At 32.9% G+C, this 24,372-nt stretch overlaps 1 long non-coding RNA gene across 1 annotated transcript in view; it reads right to left on the reverse strand.

The window, feature by feature from the left end:
• LOC130540715 (uncharacterized) overlaps nucleotides 1-24,372 on the reverse strand; it is a 91,902-nt gene that overhangs the window by 14,274 nt on the left and 53,256 nt on the right. The window contains exons 3-4 of the long non-coding RNA XR_008954708.2: nucleotides 5,081-5,198; nucleotides 4,108-4,132 (exon numbers count right to left, since the gene is read on the reverse strand). This is a non-coding gene — a long non-coding RNA (uncharacterized LOC130540715). The remainder of the gene's footprint in view (nucleotides 1-4,107; nucleotides 4,133-5,080; nucleotides 5,199-24,372) is intronic.

Consider the following 24,372-nt stretch of genomic DNA (forward strand, 5'->3'; position numbering starts at 1 on the left):
GGCTTCAAATGATCCTCCTCCCTCAGCCTCCCAAAGTGCTGGGATTACAGGTGTGGGCCACTGTGCCTGGACCAAAATAAATTAAATAATATAAATGTAACAGAGAAAGTTATTTTTGTATTTTTTTTAAAAAGCTAGTCCTTTGAGACACACAAGAAATTGACAAACCAAATTAACCAAGGAAAAAAGAGAGAAAACATAAATGACTGGAAAGAGAAATAAAAGACAGGCCATCACTCCTGACTTTGGAGAAATAAAAGTAATTATAAAGCAATAGTGTGAATAATTATATGTCTCAGCTTAAAAAGTATCGATAAACAAATTTCTAAAAAGATAGACACTATCAAAATTAAGAAAAAGTAGAAAATCTGAATATAAGTGTGACAAATAAAAAGGCTATATGATTAAACAAAAACAACACACAAAGAAAAGCTCAAGCCCAGATGGTTTCACTCCTGAATTCTACCATATGTTTACAGAAGAAATAATACCAATTCTTCATAAACTCCTATACAAAATAAAAGAGACTAGTATCACACTGATCAACAGAGACATCATTAGAAATGTATAGTCAAATATATCTTATGACTATGGATGCCAAAAAAATTAAATACCAGCAAATGGAATCCAGAAACATATACATAATTATATATCAAGATCAATTGTTTATCCCAGGAATGCAATTCAATATACAAAAATCAATTGTATTTGTATACACTTGCAATGAACAATCTAAAAACAAAACTAAGAGAAAAATTCCATTTACAGTAGCATCAAAAAAAGACAAATAACCCAATTAAAAATGGGCAAAGGATCTTAACTGACATTTTTCCAAAGAAGATATACAAATGACCACTGAGTACATGAAAATGCAACATCTTCATTTATCATTGTAATGTAAATCAAAGCTACAGTGAATTATCACTTCACATCCACTTAAATGGCTAGATTTACAAAGTCAGATGAAAACGAGTTCTGGCAAGATTTCAGAGAAATCACTTTACCATGCTGTTGGTGGGAATATAAAACGGTGCAGGCCCTTTGGTGAACAGTTTGGCATTTTCTGAAACAATTATGCATAGAGTTACCATATGACTCAGTAATTCCACTCCTAGGTATATGCCCAAGAGAAATGAAAACATATGCCCACACAAAGGGTGTACATGAATATTTATAGTAGCATTATTTATAACAGCCAAAATGTGGAAACAATCACAATGTTCAGTAATAAATACAGAAAATAAACAAAATATAGTATATCCAAACGATGTAATATCATTTGGTCAGGAAAAGGAATAAAGTACAGAGACACATTACATGCCCTTGATGCTTACAAACTTATGCTAAGTAATAGACATTGGTCACAGAAAACACACATTATATAAAATATTCAGAATAGACAAATCTGTAGTGATGGAAACTAAATTAGTAGTTCCTTAGGATGGAGGGGAAAGAATTGGGGGTTATGGGGGTGATAGCAAAAGGGTATGGGTTTTGTTTATATGATTAAAATGTTCTAATATTGACTGGGATGATGGATTTACATATGCACAAATATGCTAAAGACCATTTAATTGCATATTTTATTATATGAATTTTATGATATGTGAATACTATATCAATAACTATTTAAAAAAATAAAACTGCTTGACTGCCAGCAAAACATCTACCAGCATTAGCTTTTGTTATTATCTGTTCCTTCTGAGATGTAGCACTTGACACCAACCATTAAATCCTATATCCAAGTCTTCTTTGAATTAAAACCGTATGCCGAGAGTTTTCCCTCTTTGGGATTTTGCCTGTTTAGTAGAGTCTATTAAAAAAAATTCAGTACAGCATATAACAAAAAGTAAGTGTAGCTTTTCTCTGCCATGTGGAAAGGCAATTCAAGGTATCTAGGTTGTAGTTTTTGAATAAAACAATGCAATAGGTACAGACCTGGCTTTTGAATTATGTAACACATATGCTAAATGTTTCAGTTTCGTCAGGTAGAAAATAATTTCCAGAAACTATGATCCATAAAACCATTATGGGTTTTATGTTTGTCTAAAAAGGCAGATTTCCTCTGGGAAGTGAAGTGCAAGTACACATACTAAAAGTTTACCTTGTATAATAGGACACGGACTTGCTTATCTCTACCAGCTCTTCCACTTATAGACTATTACTCCTAGAGAGGAAGTGGTGCTAAGTGAAAATACAGCCGTTATTTGGATTTATTCATAAAAACTGAGTGGGCAAGTTGACAATCAATGTGCTCACAGATAGTTGAAATAATCTTTTTTTTCTCCCTTAGAGCAAAATAGACACTTCTTGAAACTACACAAGATTTTCAAGCCAGTTGACTTAAAAGCTACAACCTAAGAAGTTGTAGCTGATCTATTTGGAAACAAATCACAGTAATTTCAGTATTTACGTGGAAATTGCTGGATTACTGCATATGAGCATTTTTAACATGACTGTATTTATGTATAGCTATGAGAAAAGGGAATAGAAAATAGAGGAAACGGAAAGCAAGGTGGTTATTACACAACCCCGGTTGTCCAACAATTACCATTCAAGTGTTTGCGAGAATGGCTATCATTGGGCTGGCTACAATTTGTTACCATTTTCCTTGTCTTCCTTTTCATTTACTCTTTTATTTTCTCATCGATATACTCAAAATTTAGATTCTTTAAAAAGCACTACTTCATTCTCCTGCCAATATTTTTTGTTATATTCATTTACATTTTTGATGAGTTGCTCTGAATAAATGCTTGCTCCTTATTCTGTGTTTAGATTTCTGTTCTATTCCCATTGCCTTTCCTTCCCATGCTTCTGTTGTAGACAAGCTGACAGTAACTCTGCAGTCTTTACAACACAAACTTGAAACTCCCATAAATTGTATCTCTACCTCTGATTTTCTACTCTCACCAAATTACATTTTCTCACATACTCATCAAGATTATACTCTCCTACTCATATATAATAATTGTCCCGACCTTTTCAAGTTTGTTGTGTCTCTACAAGCCTTTATTTTTATTTTCAATGATTTTATTATTTTTCTCTTTTTTAAACTACATTTAAATGTTAACTTTTGTTGTCTTTCAATATGTGCAGATTAGTATTCCATAACAACTACCTGGATAAATTCTAATTGTTCTTCTGTAATACAGGTAGTTTTGAGTTTTGATGAACAAACTTATAAAATTGAATTGATTTAAACGTAAATTTGACACAGCTGTTTTATCAATATGAAGCCTGGTAAATTTTTTTAAAAACTTTTTCACCCAATTACGCACACAACAGAATATCAAGACTGTCATTCAATCCTTAACTATTACACTGATTAACTGATCCTCTTTACACCTATGAAAGTTTATTTGCATTAAATAAAACACAAATATCACTAAAGGGAGAATTACTTTACATTAAATTGAGAAATTATTGTTTAGTATGGGAATAAGACATTGTAATTCAGGTCTTTGTATTTTCTCTTTATTAATGTCTTAAAATAATCAACTGAGTATAATCAGGAACTCCAGAAAGAGTAAAAGTATCCAGATTCTAAACATGGAATTTATTTTTCTGTTAGGGAATCTTATTCAGTAAGCAAATATATTTAAGTATAAAATTAAAAGAATATACATTTTGGAGCTTTGAGAAAAAAAAGAGTTTCAATTTGTGGTGACCAACCCAGTAGCAATGAGCATCTTTCAGTATCCAGTCCAGATCTGATAGAAAATAAGCATGGTATCAAACTTATCACACTCTGATGTCATGTCAAAAGGATTTAAAAGTCAAATTTAAGTGAGGTCTGCTAGCAAAAGAAGTAATTTGAGCTTCAGGAAGAACTACAATGGATTGAAACTCACTCAACAAATAATGTTAAAATTTATAATTTTGTAATAATATTAAGAGAATAACAAAACCATTTGGTCACTTTCTGAGATAATATGGAACAAATCAACTATCTGGAAAATTTAAAAAATAAAAAAAATCAAATATTTTTTCCTTTCCTATTTCAACTTTACCACTGGGTAATGAAATAATAGAAGAAAATAATTATCTTATAATAATATTCAAGCTAAAACAAAAAGAAACCAATAAATTGATGAATAAAGGACTTACGTTTGAGCATCAGGGACTGCTAACACTACAAAAAAGAAAGGAAACCATACGTTACATATCACCAGATAAAAGACTAAAACATGACCAATGGTCTTGTTAAATAAATACAATTATATCAATCACAACTCTAAAGCCAGTTTCCAATTTTCATTAAAGATAGAAAACAAAGAAGCATGAAAAATTCTACAGTGAGGCCAGGTGTGGTGGCTCACATCTGTAATCCCAGCACTTTGGGAGGCTGAGGTAGGCGGATCACTCGAGGTCAGGAGTTTGAGACCAGTTTCTATTAAAAACACAAAATTAACCTGTAATCCCCCAGCTGCTCAGGAGGCTGTGACAGGAGAATCGCTTGAACCCAGGAGGTAGAGGTTGCAGTGAGGCAAGATCACGCCTGTGCACTCCAGCCTGGATGACAGAGTGAGACTTCATGTCAAAAAAAAAAAAAAAAAAAAAAAAAAAAAAGAATTCTACATTGAGTTTGTAATCTGCAAACTCCAGACTGTGGAACATTCTAAAAATCAAATAACCTGGATGTTTCAATAACTATATTATCCCCTGCAGAAATTAATTTTGTGATGGCTTTTGCTTTATGTTCCAAAAGGGGCTGCTGATCTTTAAAGCCCAACAATTCCCCTAGTATACAGTAGCAACCCCCCTTATCCATAAGGAATATATTTCATGATCCCCCACTGGATGCCTGAAACCACACATGGTACCAAACTATATACAATATGTTATTTTTTTCCTATACATACATATCTGTAATAAAGCTAATTAATAAATTAGGTTTAGCAAAACATTAATAAAATAGCCTGTGGTTTGTGGGGTGGCAAACTCCTGTAATTCCAGCACTTTAGGAGGCCAAGGCTGGTTAGATGGCTTGAGGCAAGGAGTTTGAGACCAGCCTGGTCAACATGGTGAAACCCCGTCTCTAATAAATATACAAAAATTAGCCAGGTGTGGTGGCACACACCTGTAATTCCAGCTACTCCAGAGGCTGAGGCAGAAAAATCGCTTGAACCTGGGAGGCAGACGTTTCAGTAAGCTGTGATCACGCCACTGTACTCCAGCCTGGGTGACAAAGCAAGACTCTGCTTCAAAAAAACAAACAAACAAAAAACATTAACAATGATAATAAAATAGGATAATTAGAACAATATTATATTTAAAAGTTATGTAACTATAGTCTCTCTGTCTCTTTCTCAAAATATCTTATTATTACACACGCAAATTTAATACCTTTCCACTTAACTAAGCACTTGTCATATACTGTGGCCATAACTTAACTTTTGTAGTTTGAGTTGTGACAGCAAAGCTAGCAAGAATTTATTTTTCCTTCTTCACAATTTTTGAGATAGAAGATTCATGCATACCATAGATCTTAGCAACCGCACCATACATTTTTTTTCTTTGCTTATTAGGTAATGAACTTTCACCTTTTCAATTGAAGGAAGCATTTTATGGCTTATCTTTGGCATATCAGAATTGCCAGCATCACTACTCTTGCATTTTGGGGCCATTATTAAGTAAAATAAGGGTTACTTGAATACAAGTGCTGTGATATTGTGACAGCTGGTAACCAACATGTCTATTAAGTGACCAATGGACAGGCAGCCTAGATAGCATGAATATGCTGGACAAAGGAATAAGTCACATCCTGCAAAGGATGGAGCAGAATGGCAGCAAAGTATTTCATTACAATACTCAGATTGGTGTGCAATTTAAAGCTACAAATTTTTTGGTAATTTTTATTTAATATTTTGGGAACAAGGTTGACTGAAGGTAACTGAAACCATGGAAAGCAAAACCTCAGATAAGAGGGGGGTTTAGCAAAAGGGGTTCCAGCAATATCCTTCATGAAGACAGCCAGGACAGTACCTGGTGCAAGACTCCCCCTTAGCCACATCCTTATTCCCTCCTCAATCTCGGGGTGGGTGTCTTTTGATTCCAGAGCTCATTGTTGAAATCACTTATGTGCTGTTACTAGAGGTATACAGATGGTCGAAGTATAACCACAGGTGATTTGTAAGGCATAGTACAGTTGACCCTTGAACAATATGAGTTGTGCAGTTCTACTTATATGCAGATTTTTTTTCAATAAATACAGGTAGGTCTCCATGTCTGTATTCTGCATCAGCAACAAAAGGCAGATCAAAAATACAGTACAACAGGATGTAAAACTTACAGATAAGAGGGCCTACTTTTCCCATATGTGAGTTCAACACAGCCAGTTGTGGGACATAAGTATGCCCAGATTTTTGTATATGAGGAGGAAGGGGGAGTAGGGATCAGGAACAAATCCTCCCTCCATGAATACTGAGGATCTAATTTAGTAAGTGTCTCTAAAAGATGGCAAAATTTGCATTCAGTTGCACTAGGCCAACATTCTGGAAATTATTTTTGCTTTTCTTTTCTCTCTTAAAGAAAATGCTTACATCCATATCTATAAGACAAAAAGAAGAGTGGTATTTTTCACAATGTCTGTTATTTATGACTTTATGCAAAATTATTTTTTTTTCTGGAAATCTCTCTATTTACTGACACTTCTATTCTTGCTTCCAATTCCGCGCTTGTGGAATGGCATACAATTGACTGAATGACACGCATTAGATCTCCTTGAATTGGTTCCTGCACCCCTGCTCTCCCAGAAATCTAGAGTTGTGTGTTGCACGTCTTACAGTCTAGTTTGTCCACCAACCAGACTGAAACCAGGAATTGAAACAAGCTCTCAAATTGGATGACTGGGAGTTCCTCTGCTTACTCTTTGGCTAAAAGTCTGTCTGTCTTGTGTCCCTTTCTGTCTAATGAGTGGAAAATTTTATAGAGGTTGCTGACTTCAGACAGCACCAACTAAAACCAAGTTAAGGCTGCAGGAGGCAGCATGGTTGTGTGGTGACATGGGTGAGGGCATATGTATGATTACTTTTCAAGTTGTGCTATTGTTTAGGAAAATATCCTGATGAGTAGTAGTACCTCAAATAATAATAACAAAATGTTTCACAACATAAGACAAAAGACAGGTCTTATTAAGTACTCAGGCAAGATAGTCAAATTTTGGAGATAGTGATTCTCTGTGGTTTATGGTTCATATTATTGGGAACTGAGCCCCAAGTAAAAATTTAACTCTATTACATAGTTTAAATTACAGAAAAATTCAGCATAATAGAATTAGAGTGAGAGGATATATCTCACTATTCCATATGTGTTGTTTATTAAAGCACTAGTCTAGAGAGATTGTAGGTCAAGATAAAGTTTAATATTTTTGGAGACAGAATGCCATTGTAAACATTTTACTTAGACTTTGTGTATTTCTATGAGAGTCTTATTTTTCTTTTCAATGAAAGGAATAATCCTGCAGTTGGAACTCTTCTGAAATCTAAAGCAGGCAAAGAGCACTTCACAAGCCAGAAGTACTGCTCATTTCATGTGCATTTGATTCTGACATTAATTAAGACTCATTCATATAATTTTCATTCAAACAAAAAAAAGCCATGTTTTAGTCAGTGCTCTCTGCTCTCTAATTCATGCAAAAATAGTTTCAATATTTTAAACTTTGCATACATTTCACCCCTTTGATGGTGGATCTGTTCCATTTAGATTACTCTATAGTGCACACAAATAAAAGATTTATATGGCCAATCAATCTTCAAAAGTTTTTAAAAGGAGCCAGGCATAGACACAAAAGTGGTATAATTGAAAGTTAACTGTTGTAAATCTTCCTTTTTATCTTCTTTCTTAAAGAAGAGAAAGGCTTCAAAAAATTAGTCACACACACACAAACCACAGAGAGCCATCTGCCTTAGTTTATCAACTTCAGCCACTGATTAAATGTACATATAGGAACAATTGTCTGCATCTCAACAAAATTCACCAGTCAGTTGCAGCAGTTTCACGGTGGGAAGGTTAGGGAGACATGAATAAGTTTCTTGAGATGTTTCTTGAACCAATAGCTAATTTTCATTTCAGAAATAATTTTCTTTTTAAAATTTAGCCCTTTTTAGGTGATTTGAGTTCACAGGAGTGTGCAAACAACACAAACATTAAGAGTTTTAGAAAATAGGTTATACACAGTGGTTGGATATGTAATATGAGCACTTTGTCATCTTTGCATTAGGTAGAGATCACAGCCACATATCTTACTAAATTATGTTCTTATGATATGGGGTCGTAGGGAAGGTTATCTAAAATATCAGGAGATATTAGAATTCTTAAGATGAACAAACTGAGAGGATAAACACAAAGATACAACCAGTGTTGCTGCCACTTGAAAAAAGCCCACATGGTCAGATAATATAATAAAAACCAGCCTGTCAACATTGCTCATAAAAAACCAAAAATCAAAATGATGCACATTTACAAAATAAAAACAGACTTGGCTGGGAAACAAAACAGCTTCAGAAACAATCAACAAGAATAAATGATCTTCATTGCTTGGCTAGATATACTACAGGAGCCAAGAAAAGTGGATCTAGGTGTGAGACATAAAAATTGCATTTTAGAAGAAACACAATTTGTTTTGTTTTATTGGGTAGATATGCCAGGAAATTTTAATATTACCTCTATCAATGAAGGAAAAATCTAGACAGAAAAATGTATTTTTATTTGCAAAGTTTTGCAGGAATGTTCGAAATACTATGAAAACAAAAAAAAAAGAAAAATCTTAAAACTTTAAAAGGAATGAAAAACACTGTAATGAATGAACATATAAATATTTTCATATTTATAATTATTTCAAGGGCAGTTGATTGATAGAGCAAAAATAATAGCAGTGCAATGTAGGATTTATAACTTTTAGAAGTAAAACATATGACAGCAATTATACAAAGCATGCGTAGGAGTGAAAGGAATTACACTATGGTAAGCTCCCTACAAATTTGAAAAGTGATATACTATTTAGTAAAGGATTACTATGAGAAGTTCAGGATACATATTATAATATCCAGATCCACCAAAATTTCCAATTTAAAAACTCATTAGAAGATATTATAGAGAATTCCAAAAATATTCAATTAATCTCAAAGACAATGGGAAAAGAGGAAGAACAAAAACAAAACCATAAGAATAAAATAGAAAACAAATGCAACATGGTAGACATAGGTTTTAAGGTTATCCCTGAATTCAAAGCATATTTTTTTCTCTTACTGAGGTATGTGATGTGTTTAGCCATAGTGGTTGCAGGAAAGTTCCAGTTTTGTTTTTTAAATGAGAAGAATGTATGAATCATTGCCTATCTGAAAAACCAAAATAATTCTTTATCTCTTTCTCACACATCATGTTTTATCTCTCATAATAGATTTATATTTTAGTTAAATGTAAACTTGAGAATCCAAAATAATTTTCTCTTGGAAATGAAAAGACAATGCTTGCCAGGCACAGTGGCTTATACCTGTAATCTCAGCTATTCAGGAGGTTGAGGCAAGAGCATCACTTGAGCCCAGGAATTTCAGGCTGCAGTGAGCCATAGTTATGCCACTGCACTCCAACCTGGACAGCAGGGTGAGACCCCATCTTTACAAATAAATAAATAAATAGACGGTGCTTAATTATTTTCTACTTTACGGATGTGCCAGTCTAATGACCACCTGCTACTTGTTTTATGGAACAAGTTCATAGATATTTTCAACCAGAAGACTGATGACTATCATCAGCTAACAAAAAGTTTCTTCTATTGTTTTGGATGATTTATTTCCTTCCACTTTTTTCTTTCCTATACCACTGGACATTTTATTATAAAGATGTGGGTATGGCTCTTTCATCTGATATTTTCTGTTTTTGTACATTGTGCTTTACATTCTAGAAGATCTCCGCAGCCTTACACGCTAAATCAGTACATAATGTACATTTTTAGCTGCGAGAATAATTATTATTAGAAAGGCCAGGTGGAAATTTTTGGAAGTGTGCTTCACTATCAAAAAAGTAAACCAAAGACCAGCAAAAATAGAAGTACTTATTATATTACTACAGCGCCTAGAATATTTTAAAAGCCAAGTAAGAAAGTTCTTCTACATTCCCACTTAATCATCTTTTGGATTTTTGCTGTGCATCTTGAAGAATTGCCATAAATTAATGTAGGCAAAATTAGGTAGTGACTCCAATTTCAACTTATGTTTCATATACAGACTCGTTGGTGGGATAAATCAATAAAGCTAAGTATCTGGCAAATAACCAATGATTTTGTAAATGACTTCTGTCTATAAAAATACACAGGAGAAAATAGAGGCAATCTCTTTTCTCATGGACAATGACAACAAAGTACCTTCATTCAAAGTTATAACTTTGCTCTGGCCTTTATCAATTTTCCAGCTCTGCTTTATGTGAAAGGGCCTTCATTATGCTGACCCACAGCACTGGTGATCTAAAGATGAAAGTATCATACATAAAAATTTAAAGCCCCCCCACCTCATTGAAATGTCTGAGCTGCAGGTTTCTGAGGCATGTTAACATAGCTCCTTCAAAGTGAATAACAAATTGATTTGTCCTGAGCCCAGTATCAATAAGAAAGTGTTAAGACAAGTCTCTGTATTTTGAGTCAACATGTACCAAATTCGCATGTATTGCTGTAGTTCATTCATATAATGACCATTAATAGTCTCAGCATAAAGAGATACCTAGAGCAAGAAAGTGTTCTCCAGCTTTTCTGGGATGCAGTGCTAACAGAGTTTTTAATTTAGCCTGGATCCAACTGTGCTTGAAGTGTCTATTGCAGACGGTATGCTTTATGTAACCTTAGGCACACACTAATAGAAGAAAGATAGAGTAGGTTCTGATAGTTTTAGAGCAAAGCAAACAATATCATCTTAGAAAATGAATATTTCCTTTTAATTAGGTAGTGAATTCTGGTAATTTGAAAATGCTTCCAGAAGTTAAGACTAGAGCCTGCACTTCTAGCTATTCCAAAAAAGTTTTAATCACCTGATGCTTGCTTATGTATCCCTGTCTTTCCAAATTATCTATTCTGTTATATACCATGAAATCTGAACCAAGAAACCATGTCTTTATGGTGCAGCTCAAATTCCCACTCCTATAAAAGGCACATCTGAATTGACTCAATTGGAAATTTTATCTTCCTTGGTCAGCTATCACATAGTACTTCAATTCTACCTTTCAAAAACACTTATTATATTATTCTCATGCGTGTTAGTGTTCTTATTTTATTGAGATGGTGAGCACTGCTCCTAATAGAATCTCCTACATAAACGTAGTCATATTAGTTCAGCATAATGATACCCAATACTGTATCAAAATGTCTAATTTCATATATATGAATTCCAAATTCAGTAAGTAATGTTAATAAGCTTTCTTTTAATATCCTAAATTGTTTACCACCAATTAGATGATGAAATAAGTTTTCAAATAAAACTACATTTTTTAGGAAGGGGAGAAAGAGAAATCCAAATGTTCTCTCCAAAATGCCTATCTCGTCAATAAAATTAGATATAGTGAGCCTATTTTCCATATTAAGCATTATGTATTTTTTCAGTTTAGTAAAGATAAAGGAGCATGATAAACATTATATAATATTTATTTTTCTGAAAACACCAGTTCATTGATGTTAAGGTATAATACTGAAGTGTGGTATATGTTGAAAAATTAACAGGCTTGGATAAGCATTCAAATATTTTATGTTTAAAAGTCTCTACCATAAGATGTTTTTGCTATTAAACAATAGAAATAATGAAAGAAAATTTTGTGATTGACTTGATTCTAAATTCTTAAAATAAAACAATTTGTCTGCATATTTTGCACATTCATTCTAAATCTACCACTGTAGTTCACACATAGAAGTATTCATAGTAGTGGTGAGAGAATGGGTCTCAGGATTGCAGAACCAGTGTCTTGAGTAAGAATGATAAAACCTGGAAAAACAAAAGGCTTAGACACTTTTAAATGTGTTCATTAATTTGCAACCCATTCTGCTCAGGAATTTTAGAATAACTCTTGATATTTAGTGAATGGTGAAGTTATGTAAGAAAAAAAATGCTGATCAAAATCGACCCTACTAGAATTTATTTTTATTGCTCTCTCTTCTGCCACTTGCTATAGATGCTGAGCTTGGAACAGGCACATCATCTTGAGTATGGAAAAATGGCTGCTAAAGCAGACATATTCCAGGATTATTTTTAATTTTATTGTTTTGGTGAAGGATGTACAAAATATGAAGTTTTAACATCAAATAAGTCACTTATTATATTAATATTGAATAATAATTTTCAAAGGACCATAAGATACTGATGACATCCTCCTGTTAAAAAGGCTTTTGTGATTCAAAACACTGAAATTTTACCATTCATCACTTTGAGATGCCAGCTTCAAAGATTAAGAAATCCTCCTCATTTCCCTTAAGTATGGGATAAAAATACTATTTAAAAATAGAAATGTATAATTTTTATACTGTGAAAATTTAGAAGTACATATTCTGAGCTAATAGTTGGTAGCATTTTATGTACCATTACCTAAAAGACATTATAGGAAACACTTTGTGAATCACTATTTTGATTGCTTGGATGTTGTCACAGATAGGATAAACTGAAATAAACATTGAGCAACTTATGAGGACTAGTGAAAAAAATATCTTTTTGGAATTAATAAAAAGAAATAAGAGTATTTACCAAATGATCTTGCAGTCATCTTTGTGGTTGTAGGATGCTTAAAATCTACATCTGAAAAGCATATTAAAATTGAGGGCTCTCATTTTGTGTACTAAGCCCTTCTGCTTCATTTAATTATTTGTACTTACATTTTAACTTTGAAATTATTCTTTCATTCATTCATTAGATTTCATGTATCATTGAATGCTCCAATTAATTCTTCTTCACTTTGTCAAATGTCACTTAATGATTAACATATTGACCTAGTCAATGATAATACTTACTGACCACTATGTGGTAAAAACGTTAAAAATATAAAATTGGTCAAGAAGGTGTATCAAATATTACAAATGTACTACTTTCACTCAAATGCATGATATTGCTTTTACTGCACACTCTGGCATTTTTGTTGTCATTGTTGTCCCTATACTGGATATCTACAGGAACTAATCCAGACATTCTGACACATCTGCAAACCTGAATGTGGAAAGAGTTAACAGCCCATGAGGATCTCATGTTTTAATCTCTTGCCACTTTGAAGTTCTTGAATAAATTATCATTTATTTTAAGCTTATTTTAAATGGAAAACAATCTGTATTTCAACTTATATTCTTAACTCCTGCTTAATTTATTACGACTGTCAAACTCATAATCTAGTTATTTATCTTATCTGTATTCCCACCAGACCTCATATGGAAATAAACTCCAAGGTGACAAGATATTAGTCTTTTTGTTAATTTTTGTCTCCTTACTGCACAGAAAATTTCCTGGTATATAAATATTCAATAACTATTTGTTGAATGAATTAATAGAATAATATTGAAATGGCAAACACAGGAGGCCTAAGTATTTGAATGTGAAGACAGGGGATATGAATGAGATAAAATGTTGAGTTTTAGGCCTGATGTAAGATGTTAATGGGAAGGTGGTTCTGAGTATGAGCAATCATATCTGGACGCGAGATAAATATTTCAAAATTCATACCTTAGAAATATTCATTAAAGTCATTGGAACAAAGTAGATAATTAATCATAGCGCTATAATGGGGAAGAAAGGGAAATGAGCTTTGAACTCTGAAGAATGCTATTATTTAGAAAAATCCATTGAAAAACTGCTTACAACTTTTCCACAAAGGAAGATAGCACAATATTATAAAATCCAATAAAAAAAGCAATAAAAGTCTATCAAAAGCTAAGAAGCAGCATCACCAATGCTGTTTGTCAAAAAAGATAGATTGTGAAGAGTCAAGTATTTTGTAAAATGTTCACCAATGGGGAATTTTCTGATATTTTTCCTAAAATTAGACTTGCGTTATGGGTTTTTTGGAGGAACAGCATTGAGGTCAAACACTAGTCTCATCACCATCCTATCAAATGTATGTTATGTAAACATTACTTGTCACTGTTGACGTTAACCCTGATCTCCTATTTGAAATAGTGAGTGTCATATTTCACTACAATAAGCTATGTTTTTCCCCTTTTCCAAACAATACTCTTTGGAAGAAAGTCATTATGTGTAGCCCACAGTTAAGAGTAGGAAGTTATGCTCCACTTTTTTGAAAATAGAATGCCCTCATAAATTACTTGGAATTCTTCATGGATGATTTCTATATTCTGCTTCATTTATTTTTTATTCTATCATTTATTTATATGAGTATGGACTTATGGATGTTTATTTTATACTTTTGGTACAATCTAATACTTCTATATTTATTTTGTTGCTCAAATTTTTCCACCATTGACCATGGGTAGCACTTTTACTTAGCTCTCACATCCCTTCGACATGCACTCATCATTGTTTTGTAGTTGTTCCTGCTGTCACTATTTATTTTAGTGTCTGCTACAAGATCTTTATGTTTATTTTCTACATTATATTGTATATTTTCTGTTCTTGTCCTGTAATCAACCATGTATCCAAGGAATTTTTTTTTAATTGAAGAATGGTATTAGGGACTAAGATCTTCATCCTCTTTGCTACTGAGGTGGCTTTGTTTCTAGGCCTTCTCAGCTGACACAACAAGGAAATATATAAATGTAAAGGTATATATAAATATAATTGTGTGTGTATATATAGATAGAGAGATACATCTATATCTATGTTAAGCAAAATATGAGTTTAAACTCATGTGTTCAGCTCTAATTCATTACAATATGGATCATTCTGGACTCTTCTCCTTGCTTATGTGTAACCTCCAACTGTCTACTAGTGAGAAACCTAGCTCCTGCTATCTGCCATTCTTTTACTTAATTGTTCAAAACCAGCAAGTATCTATAGCGGTCTCACAGTTGTTTACTGCACTCCCATTGGAAATAACTTTATCAATTAGAGTACACTGGTTAAGTAGAGTTTCTTATGACTTTAGTCACAGACTCAGTCCATTTCTAAAGTTGCTTAGTTCAGCATCTCTTCTTTCTATCCTGTTCAGTGAGATTATTTCAAGTGTATTTAATACAGTTAGATTGTTTTGTCACATTCTGCATTTAACTCTGCAATCTACCCCCGATTTTAAATGATATTTTAATATTGCATAAAATATCTACTCTTTGTGTAGTAAAGGTCTATAAGTTTTGGTATATGCATAATATCAGCTATTCAAAATTACTGTAGCATACAAAATAGTTTCATCACCCTAAACAATCTTCTGTGCTTCGCTTCTGCTGTTTTCCCCACCCTAAACAGCTTTCAGCCACAGATTGGTTTATCATCTCTATGGTCCCTAGCTGTTTTTTAATAAAATAATATTTTTGCATTTTTGTTTATTCTTTCATAACATAAATAAATTCTCTAAATCTACAGCAGTAGGAGCCAAAATGCCATTTCTGAAATATATTTTACACAATATCCCTTTATGATGTAAGATATTTTCTACAAATAACACAAATTTAAAACAAATCAGGGATTTGCCAATGAAAAGTACCCCACTTATTTTTAAATTATTCACAGGCCTTTTACAGCCTCTGAACTACATACAAATCACGAGTCATCAGGAATGCATATTAAAATACTGAGAAATGTAGGAGTGACATATAGCTATAGCACATAATTATAAAAATTGGGCCAGGCATGGACTAATTTCTGTAATCCCAGCAATTTGGGAGGCTAAGGCAGAAGAATTGCTTCAGGCCAGGAGCTCAATACCGGCCTGGGCAACATAATGAGATCCCCATCTTTATAGCAAATTAAAAAAAAATTATCCATGCATGGTGGCGTACGCCTGCAGCACCAGCTACTCAGAAGGCTGAAGCAGAAGAATTGCTTGAGCCCAGGAGTTTGAAGTTGCAGTGAACTATGATTGTGCCACTGCACTCCAGTCTGGATGACAGAGCAAATCCCTGCCTCTAAAATTAAAAATAATAATTATTATAAAAGTTAGAAGAAAGACACTAATACTGGGACTGTGTGGTTTTTAATATCCAAAACCAGGAAATATTGGACTATATACAAGACATACAGGATTTTATCCAAATATGAAATATCAAATATTCAGAGTTAACATGAATATGACATTAGTATAAACAAAGAATAGTTTTAACAATAGAAGACTGTGGCAAATTTGATATATGAAAGTCAGGAAGCAAAATTCCAGAGCATTATGTCATATACTTATGGCTCATAAGTAGGATATAATCTTTGTTTATTTATAAAGGCATCATTCCCAAAACAGGGCATTTGTGATGCTCCAAGTGAAGAAAAGATGGAAGAATTAATAGAACTTTGCAAGGGTTTTCTAAGGCACTACCCAATCCTAAACTTATTTCAGTCTTTTTCTTTCTGGGTTAATTGCCTTTAAGAGGAAGCCTCAATATCCTTGAATCAATTGGCAAGCCAATGAAGATTCCTGGGATAATAAAAAATTATTTGGTTTATATGGAGTAAAGAGGAGAGAGTACCAATCATGCATAGACAAAAAGTTACTGATTATCAAAAAAGTGCCATGAATTTTGCTAGGCACAATCCAGATTTAAAAGACATATTTTCAGCTTTTAAGAAATCACACACAAATTGTTATGGCAGGAAAATAAATTAACAGTTACAAAATAACATAATAAATACCATGCAAAAAGTACTGTGAGAGCACTTAGCTTAGATAGACCTTATTCTAGGAAGGTTGGATACCTTTAAATCTGAATTCGATATTTTTCATACTGGAGGATATCTATGTTTCAAACATGCATGCTACATTGGATTTTCCAGGAAGCAGAATAACTACCTCAACCATAATTCATGCTTCCAGATTTAACTGAGGCTGTTGGGATGAGGCTGAGGAAAAACAAGAACAGTCTTTATTATTATTGCACCAGGTGATTATAACTGATGATTAACTATTGGATCATATGTAGGAGATCAGAGAGAGAAAAAAAGCGTGTGAATATTAGCTCAGAGTTATTCTGACCATAAAATGAGGCAATTCTGAAAGCAATTTGAAATACAGTGAAATATAAAGTACTATTTTGTAAAAGTTTACATTATGCATTCACAAAATTTCTGTTACCTGACACTTAAAGGGAGTGGAAATGAGTGCTAATGAATAATTTAATATTTCTACAGTTAATTAATGTGTCTCAGGTGTTCTGCCTAATATCTTTTTCCTAGTTCTCCTTCTTATGATGTACAAAAAAGAAAGTATAAAATACTGTTCATGTAGTCTCCCACTACCTGTAAAAGCTTTCGCCAAAAAAATACTCTGTAAGAAAAATTGAATTATCTTTTTTCTCTATTAAGAAATGGAATTATTTCTGATGTTTAGTAATGAGTTACACTACTTGCCTTTATGTGGACTAAATATTGTTATTTTTATGTATATTTAAAAGTTGGACTAGGAAAGATTTGCAATGAAAGTTTAGGGTTGATGCTTCTAACAATTTTGTACTACTGTTTTAGTTATATATATATATATACCATTAACAACTGTGGTGTCAATTTATTCATGTCAATATTTATTTTAAATAATAAAATTTCATTTTTGTTTGTAAGTGAAATAACTGAGATAATAAAAATACAAGATTATAACACCAAAAAAAAAAAAAAAAAAGAAAAAAGAAAAATTGTAGGGACATTTTTTGAAAGAAAGCCTTTTAAGGGGAGAAGATGGGAGCCAAATAAGGGCTGAAAAATAACCCAGAGGTATAATGTTTGCTATTTAGGTGATGGGTACACTAGAAGCTCAAACCTAGTCATTATGCAATATACCCGTGTAACAAACCTGCACATGAATCTACAAAAATTAAAAAAAAATCTTATGGCCCACATAACCTTGATTTTCTCTGCTTTGAACATTTGAATTGAGTAATTTAGCAATATTAGACTCCACCCTAATGTTGATAAATGTCAGAACTTCACTGTTTTTGCCAAATATACTCAAAAATGGTTTGTGCCATATTTCCACATATATTCTGATTTTGCCCCACATTTAATTGGGTACTTTTTGTTGCCCTGTTCTTTAAGAAGACCAAAAACAACATGACTGCCCTGACTGTAAAAGTGTTAGTAACCTTGACAGTTATAAAATATCTCTGTGCTCTTGTGTCAGGTAGAAGTCCAAGGTTTCTTTCCAGTTTTATACATTTCAGCAAGAAACAGTGCTCAAGTAAAATTGCAGAGAAATGGTGTAATTTATTATATTCCTGCCAACGTTAATGATGTGCTAGCAAGTAATAGCACTTTTACTCATGGCAGATGAAGATACCAGTCTAAGATTACCGGTGGGAAGAAAACATGATAAAAAGGTCTATTTCAAAATAACATATCCAAATTAGAAATCCTTTCAGTGATATATAAGGCTGGTAGTATAATGGTAGAATCTTTGATTTTTTTTTCCTTAGCAGTTATGAGATTCAGTTACTGAAAGAGCCTTGATAAGATTCTGAAATTTTAGAGTTGTTGACTTATCAGAGAACCACAGCTTATCATGTAAATGTAATGCATGCAAATTTATAAAGATAAGAGACAGGCACTTTTATAATCTTACTGAAAGAGATACTTGCTAGGTGAAATGAGAGCACCCTGAAACTTGTTTCTATTTATCGACTCACAGTGAATATAAAGAATACAAATAAACTTTACTTGGAAATGAAGCAAATAAATAGAAACTGAAGATTTTTCAATCTTGCAGGAAGGAAAATTCTCTTCAGATTTAAGAAAAAATATCCTAGAAGGGCTGGTAAAGAGAACAAAAGGAATAAGAAAGTAGATGTCATATAATTTTAGGCCCTTTTCTGTCAGAGGAAAAGTTAAATGAATTAATCATGCAGAATTGAAACTGCCACTTGCTCATCTTTGACTATTGACCTGGCCAGGTATTCTTAGATCTGCTTCCTAAATTGTGCATCCTCCTTTTCAGCAAACTTCATCTCCATTTCAACAACAAATTCTCCACTTTAGACCTCGTTATCAATATGAACTCTTCGAGGGCTGAAATATAAAACTCCATACTTCTCTTGTCCTTGGATAGGCTTACATATCTCTCTGTTTCACTATTTTTGTGCTCATATATTATTATGCTCTTCTAGTCCCTTAGCTTTTCTTTCCCCTTGCTCTTATGTTTCTATTCCCTCTGCCCTTTTCTTTCTTTTCTCCCGACGTGTACACTTTGAGGCATTGCTTTAACCAGGATCCTCAGCTCTGACTGTCAACTCTCCACTCACACATCTGAAAAAATAATATTGTCCACATTTGTGATTATTTCCCTGTTCTTTTGTAAAGTATTCCTAATGGTTAGCATTCTTTAATTTCAAAATCTACCTCTAAAAAACTATTCTCAATGACTATTTCCTTGGGGAAATAATGATCATCTCTCATGACACTAATCAATTAACTTTCTTTTAGATATTGAATTACTTTACATCTTTGTTCACAATTATCTGTTTTCTTATGCAGAAAGGACTACCTCTTTCCAAGGACATCTTTCTAGACAGCTCTCCAGAACTTATCTCGATTTAGATGCTAAGAGACTTCTTAAACTTATTGTGTTTAATGCTGAACTCCTGATTTTCAGCTATCCTCACCCAAAACCTCCTCCACCCACAGTTTTCTTATTCTCACTAATATCAATGCTATTTTTCCATCTGTTTAGATAAAAAAATGCTGGTGTCATTTTTGACTCCTCTCTTTTACTCATAATCAGTTTTAGTTTGGCAAGAAATCCTGTTGACTCTACCTCTTCAATATATCCAGAGATGAAATTAATACGGTATCAAATACAATTTCATGATTTTGATTATTAAGCCCTGATTATGTAAGAAAATGACTTTGTGTTTTGGAAAAACACATGGAAGTATGTAAGGCACAGTGTCATTATATCTACAAGTTATTCCCAAATCATACAAAAAGAATAATGATAACATTTGTATGCACATGTAGATCAAAACAGATATAGATACAGAAAAAAGAGGAAGAGAGAGAGAATGAAAGAAAATAAGAGATGAAGAAAGCCCAGTAAAGTGTTAACATTTGGGGAATTTTGCTGAAGTTTCAGGGCAATTTTTGTACTATTTTTAGAACTTTGAAAGTCTGAAATTATTTCAAAATAAATATTTGAAAATAAAATATATTATCTTAAGGAAACAACAAAAATGTGTATATATAAATGTATCCAGAATCCATATTTTTTCTTAGTCTATTCACTGCTAACCGTCTTGACTAAGCAATCATCACTCTCACAATTATAGCAATGGTTTTCTTACTTGTTTCTTCAGACCTGTTTATCCTTCCCCCACAATTGCTACAGTTTATTATCAACATAGCTACCATAATGATCTTTCAAAAGTATAATTGACAGCATGTCAACCCTCTGGAATAAACTGCAATGGTTCCCCCATTTCATTCGGGTGAAATTCAAAGGGTTACAATGACTTAAACCATCCTGCATAATATCATTCCTCATTCTGTCTCTGATTCCATCTACTTCTGTTTTGTGTTTCTCTGAATCTATAGGAAGCTCAGTGGTATTGCACATAGAAGTGGGCTGCTGGGATGGCAATAGCTATGTATCTTCTAAAACTATCTTACATATCCTAGTGTGAGTAGTATCACGCTGTAAGAAAAACTACATAAAATTGTTACGCAGGTGGATATCCACGTTTGGTATGGCCAAATAAACTAATATATATTCCTTGAGTACCCTGTATTTCCCAAATTATGTTATTTATTACACTTTTGTGTATTTTTTTAATTTATGTGTCTACATTACAAGGATCAAAATGTTAGTTTACTTAATATCCCACTGTTTTACACTCATATTCTTTCTTCTAAACTTCTTTAGACTAATGAATACTTTTTAAGGGCTCTTGTTGAATTTAGATTTTTTTTAGACAGCTAAGACTACCTTCATAAGCCCCTATTTACAAGAGTCTGAGCACAAATAATAACATCCTCTCCTTTACTTGAAACACTGCAATAGATACCACAACCAATCTAGGTTTCACTTATTCAGTCCTAAGTGATTTAGAAATAAAGATTACATCTACTTGTTTAGGTTCCATACACAAATATCCAACTATTTCTATGTATTTCACATTGAATAAAACACCAACAAAAACAAAAAGTGAGTATCATGGGATGTGGCTGATGAGAATAAGAATTTTAAGTGTTATTAAGAAGGGTAGATATTATATAAAAAAGATAAATTATTTAATGGGGTTTCATGCTGTAAATGCAATGTGGGAAAGTATTGTTGGAAATCAAAATTTGAGGCAAATGTGCTATATGGGAAGTTAAAATGCAGTAGTTTACACAAGAATTTATTGTAGCCTGAACCAGGTTTTTGGGATTTAAAAAATGAATAAATAAATGTGAGAGATACTTAGTATATAGTATCGAGACATTGCCATAATTAGTCATAGGGATGAGAGAGAAGTTAAAGATGGATTTCAGTTCTCTAACTTTGTGCACGTTTGCATTCAATGAAGAGTGAAGATGGAGCGAATAGCAAAGTTTTTGTCATGAGTGATGATATCTGCTTTTATTATTTTCTTTAATATTAGGCCAGTTAAAACAATATCTACAAGACAATTTTAACAATAGATCTGTGGCTCAAATATATGATCTGTGACTAATATATTAGATTATGGAATTCTAACACACATATGGGATCTTAAGCAGTGAGAATGAATGAGATGTTTGGGGAAAAGTGTAAATTGAAGTTCACAAAGCCAAATGACTACCCTGGTTGTTCAGATAATGAAAACAAGCTTCCCAGATGTAAAAGTAATAGGGACGGTTTGAAAGCAAAGACCACATGCCTCATTTAATGAAGCCAGCTGGTCTTTAACACTAGGGAGTTACCAGAGCATCAAATTTTGAAGGGAAGCCAGGAGTCTATATTTTTTTACATAAACTGTTGTACGTTGTAGTCATTCTTTCAACAGCAATATAAATGGTCTCTGAATGTCTTACATGAACAGAAAAGTTTTTGTAATTGTATATATCTTCACATAACTTATGAGAGACTAAAAAGTGTTTCATCTTAGAAAGTAGACAGGAATCAAGGGGTCTAAGGAGGTTTGGCCAAATTGTGTGTCAGGACAAACTTCATACACAATTTGCTTAAAACATCTTCAACATACTGTTGACTACAGCTTAGATCCATTTCTACTCATCCAAATCTGTATTCAAAGTTCCAAAAAGGGAGAGAGACTGATTAGGGCCAATATCCTCTGTCTCATATGCTGTGAGCAAGAATAAAGTGGATTCACCTACCTATGATTGTCCCTGTTACTTTCCTGCAATTTACATGTCTCCTTTCTGGATGGTGCCAAAAGCACTGCATCCTCTTACCACTACATAGTAGGGAAAGTCCCTCCAAGAAGAGTGGAGAATCTGCCTCGGACAGCTAAATATCTTTTCTACAAGAAAAATTAAAGCTTTATTTTAAAAAATGTGTGTCAAACACATATTTCTGGCCCAGTTATGATTCACAGGCCACATTTTGTAGCATTTTATATTAGAGGGAAAGAGAGATACAGAGAGAGAGAGCGAGAGTCAGAGAGAGAAAGAGGGAGAGAGTGAGCGACTGTGTGCACCTTGGACTGATAAAAACCAAGATTGAAGAAATATGTCTAATAAAAAGCCTTCACATCAGACTACTATTCCTTGCAAAATTTAAAGAAAAATATCTGGTATTAGGAAGCCTAATGTGTTACTCAGTTGGAAGAGGTAGACCACAATATGCTGAAATGAATGAGTACCTTAGATCAAAATGTGTGTTTTGGATTTAGTAACGTGGCGATTATTATCATAGTTCCAGGTGTACAAATCAAAATGAAGGAAGGTAAAAAAAATTAAAAATATGAAAATATGTGGAGGACAAATATAGACAACTTTTTGAAATATTTGTCTGTAAAGTGAAATAAAAAGATAAAGTAAATGCAGAATAGGCTATCGACCTCATTCTCAAATGTGAGAGATTTGGACAAGTTTAAATGATAAGATGGCACATTTAGAAAGGGATAGATTAACAATATAGAAGTAAGGAAAAAATTATTAAACTGCAAGGCAAGCAAAGGAATGGCCCAATGGTGTAGGTAAAGAGATTAGACCTAGGTAGGAGGGTCAATGACAGTTTTGGTCAACTGGTGACGGAAAGCCAATAGTGTTTCTTCCAACGAAGTGACAATGTGAAATAAAAGAGAATGTCACCTCCTGAGAGTTAGGAGATGGAGACTAAATCCAAGTTTTGAGGAGATTAAATAATATTTAAAATAGTTGTGAGAATGAGAGGATTTCTCTAACTTATTTAATAATATGCACTGTCTCGGCTGTCAATAAAAATTGGGAATCTTGTTCATGATTATAAGTTTTCTCATCACTCTCTTCCAATTTGTGTTCTTGGTTTCTAAATTCTGTCAATACCACCAAACAAATATCTCTCAAATCCACATCTTTGCATATTTTATACCATAATATTATTTCACAGCATTCTCTCATGTGGGCTTTTACAATATCTTGCCAACTGAAATCATCTACCATTTCTTTAACCCTTGCAATAACTTTTCATAATGTTTTCAGTTATCTGTTAAAAAAACTTATCTAAGTGGTCCATATGATAAAGTGGAAAAGTATTAGCATGAGAAAGCCTATGACTGGTACCTAACTAGATTTCTATTCTAATCTTCCCCATACTCAAATAGCGTGCACAAACTGAAGCTCTCAAGATTTCCTTAATTGAAATCAAGATGCCCACTTAATTGTTAGTTCATTTGTTGTTTATATTTTACAATGTACTTATTTTCTGTCTTTATTAGTGAATTTCCATTCTTTAAGGTCTTGGTAAAATATCTTCTCTTTGGTCAAACATACTCCTTTCTTCCTTTATTTCTTATGTTTCCAAGAATTTTCCCTTATGTTTCCAAAATAATTTGTACATATATATTATATTGTGCTTATCCTACTAAATGTTGCTTAAAATGTTTAAGTGTCTATCATTTTTATTCCAATGCCTGTTACTTGACCACAGTCATTAACTTCTGAGTAGATATGTTATTTTCCAGTAAATATTGTAATATATATAAAAAACATAACAGTAAATATTGTTATATATATATAAAAAACATAACACCGTATATATGTGTGTGTTTGTGTGTGTGTATAAAATGAAATGTAAGATTTCATTATTCTGATTTTGATTTTTTTAATTCATTAATTAATTTATTTTTTTGAGATGGAGTCTCATTCTGTTGCC

The sequence above is a fragment of the Pan paniscus genome, chromosome 14 (assembly GCF_029289425.2).
Source record: "Pan paniscus chromosome 14, NHGRI_mPanPan1-v2.0_pri, whole genome shotgun sequence".
In the NCBI taxonomy this organism is placed as follows: Eukaryota; Metazoa; Chordata; class Mammalia; order Primates; family Hominidae; genus Pan; species Pan paniscus.